The sequence below is a fragment of the Rhipicephalus microplus genome, chromosome 3 (assembly GCF_043290135.1).
Source record: "Rhipicephalus microplus isolate Deutch F79 chromosome 3, USDA_Rmic, whole genome shotgun sequence".
NCBI classification, from domain to species: Eukaryota; Metazoa; Arthropoda; class Arachnida; order Ixodida; family Ixodidae; genus Rhipicephalus; species Rhipicephalus microplus.
In genome coordinates, this window is record NC_134702.1 from 187,687,062 (window position 1) to 187,690,402 (window position 3,341).

General features: G+C 49.3%; 1 non-coding gene across 1 annotated transcript; it reads left to right on the forward strand.

Annotated features, from left to right (window-relative positions):
• Positions 1 to 2,981: 2,981 nt before the first annotated feature.
• Positions 2,982 to 3,107, forward strand: LOC119168790 (U5 spliceosomal RNA). Its single transcript, XR_005109481.2, has one exon. It is a non-coding gene; the product is annotated as a U5 spliceosomal RNA (small nuclear RNA).
• The last annotated feature ends 234 nt before the right edge of the window (positions 3,108 to 3,341 follow it).

The window sequence follows — 3,341 nt, forward strand, 5'->3', positions numbered from 1 at the left end:
TTCAACCGTCTAATGAGGAAGGTGGTAGCAGATATACCACATATTTACTTTTACTTCGACGATGTGCTCATTGCAACCGAGACGTGGACAGAACACGTGGCCACACTTGAAGCCTTTCTTCAACGAGTTAGCGAATCCGGGTTGACGATTCGACCAACGAAAAGTGAGATTGGTCAGCGGTCAGTAAAGTTCCTCGGTCATCACGTCGAAAATGGCATCATCAAACCACAGATCGAAACCCTTGATAAAATACGGGCAGCCAAGCGCCCACAGACGAAAAAAGAAGTACGCTCTTTCCTTGGACTTACGGGCTATTACAGAGATTTCGTCCACAAGTACTCCGAGATAGCAGGACCATTAACTGAACTGACTAAAAAGAGAGCCCCTAACAAAGTAATTTGGGGAGTGCAGGAACAGAAAGCCTTCGATGCACTCAAGACCATGCTGTCTACACAACCTGTCTTGAGAGCACCCGATTTCGCTCAGCCTTTTGTACTTCGCACCGACGCCTCATCAACAAGCGTAGGTGCCATACTTATGCAGCGGCATGGTGCTATGCTACACCCAGTGTCGTACGCTAGCCGACGACTGCAACCACGAGAAACTGCCTATTCGACAATCGAGCGCGAAGCCCTGGCACTCACGTGGGCCATCCAGAAATTTCATATTTACTTGTTCTGGCGAACGTTCATACTACAAAGCGACCACAAGCCTCTCGTTTACATCAACTCCGCCAAACACATCAACAGCCGTGTTCTACGTTGGAGCCTCATACTCATGGAGTACGACTTCAGCGTTGAATATATAAAAGGCAGTGAGAATGTAGGAGCAGACTATATGAGCCGGTTGCCAAGCGCATGAACATCATCGCTACACGGCTTGAGGATTTCGCAGTGTCGGGTATAATTCATGAATTTTTTTTTTTTTTTTTTTTCGGTGCACATTACTTACCGTGGCGGACCAACTTTCATCTCGTCTTGCGAGTACCTTTGAGAGTGTCGGGTGTGCGGGGCCCTGAACACTGGTGACAACTTTCGTGTCTCTTATGTGTGCCGAGTGTGCGGGGCTCGGTAGTGTAGTGCAGTGCTCCGAGTGCGCGTGTACTACGGTGTCCCAAGGGATCCAGTGGCAGCTGCAAGTTCTTCACAGGGAAGAACCTTCTTAAGTGGGGGGTAATTGTGACGAAGCAGGGAAAGCGAGAGCAGACGACGGAGTGGCCGATCGCTGGAAGGCGAGAAAAACGAAGGAGCTCGGGCTGCAGAGAAGATTAAGAAGGGCGCGCGCAGGCGAGACAGTTTTTTTTTTTTTTGGAACGCCGGCAGAACGGGCGGCAGGTTGTTGGAGAACCCGCATCTACGCGCGAGGTTCGCATACACAGGGCGCCTGTCTTCGGGACAGCGAGCGCCTCACGGTCCTCGCCTGGCAAGACCTGGGACGCGGCCTGCTGCTCTCGGAGAACCCGCACCTACGCGCGAGGTTCCAGATTGTCCACCGCCGTCGAGACGAGCGTCGCAAGGTCCTGGCCTGGCGCGGACGAGCCCTATCTGGCTACCGGCTACCGAGCGACGGTTCGTTCACTCGGCCCTTAACCCCTGCTGCTGCTACGTCGTTTCCACACCGGACATCTACCCGACGACGATTACGTCATCACAGGGACTCTGCCAGCCCCACAGCCTCCTGGTCCCCAGCACCGCCACGTGAGACAATTGACTAGCAGTGTACGCTGCCGCTTTATGTATTTCGTGTGTGTATGCTGTCAAATACAATTGTAGTGTGGTTTGTTAACGTCAGATACCGTCTCCTCCATCCGCAACGCGTCACACGCTCTGCGGCGCGACGAACCTCACCACTAACTTCACACAGAGAAACTGATACTGAGCCAGCTTTCCAGAAGACGATGTCAGAAGAAACGAAACAAAGTCCTCGCAATATACGACGTAACCTTCGGAGAACGAAAGCCAAGCTTAGCAGCGCAAAAATTACCTTGAGCTGAATGAAAGTAAAATATCAGCAGTTATCTGAAGAAGCAGTAGCTGAAAGAATTGGGAGTCCTTCGAGTGACGCTTCCCGACCGCTTAATTAGTATGCGAAGCAATATAAAAGATATAAGACGCACAGGACCAAACAGTGACGCTTGTAAGCAAACAAAAAATAGTTATTTAAGCTCTATAAGTTCATACGCTGAAATCCACCCAGCACTATTTGAAAGTATATCACTACTATATAAAATTTAGTAAGATAAAAAAAAAAAGAAGTTCGACTGGTGTAAATAACTTCACCGAATCGTAGTTGGGTGTTCATGTGTACGCTCGTTATAGCGAGAGAACGGCTAGTGCCTATGCGGAAGGGCTGAGTTTCACCATTACATGTTCGAAACGGCACACAAATCGGCTACAGAGCCCGCTCACAGAGCCATCACGGCAGCGAGCGTAGCGCTCCTTTAAAGTTACTGTATATGCTACCACTCATGCAGTTCAAAGTTGGCCAAGAAGACCTGTGCATATCAATCTATCGAACGATGGGCACATCTCGAGTTTGATGTCAGTGCTCCTTTAAAACACTGCTAGGCACCATTTCTGCAACTCAACACGAATGCTAAACGCGCACATTTGTTTTTGTTTGGCTACTTCTGGCGCCGTCACTTGGTGGCAGAAGGAATCAGGCGCGCTTTCTAATTGCCTGAGTGTACAGTAGAGGGCAGCACCACAGCGCGTGATCACGCCTTCAACAGGAAATTTTGGAACGTTCTACGCGTATGGAGAGGCGCACGACTTTTGATGTTTTCACCAGAACAAAACAGATATTGACGTACATTCACTAAGAGAACTGCTTCCATTGCTTCAATAAACACATCCACATGTGTTTGTTTAAATTGATAAAACATACAGAGTTGAATTTCAGCAAATGACATATGTCTAACCTTGACTTTCTCGTGTGGTCGGACACAGTCCCATCCGCCAGCATGGCCTCTTTCCCGGTCATCGCTCAGGTCTCTCCTCAATTTCTTCGCACTAATCTTTCGCCTTTTACTAAAGATTACCGTGGGGAGGGACACTCCAATGAGCCTATAGGCCAATTTTTGGGAGGCCTTACCCGTTTGGGTGAGGCCTAATTTTGAAATCCAAAATTAGAGAAACGATCATGCTTCCACCTCCGCTTGGTGAGCTCCCGGGCCATGGTGCGGATCGGACGCACCATGGCCCGCTGCCCTAGAGTTACTTACGGTACTATATGCTTGCTACCTTTAGGTAGGTAACCTAAAGGTAGCATACACAGAAACTCTACGCCAAACTGGTAGGTGTTTTGCACGGAGGAAGGAAAGGTGCTGTTCTGTCTCTATG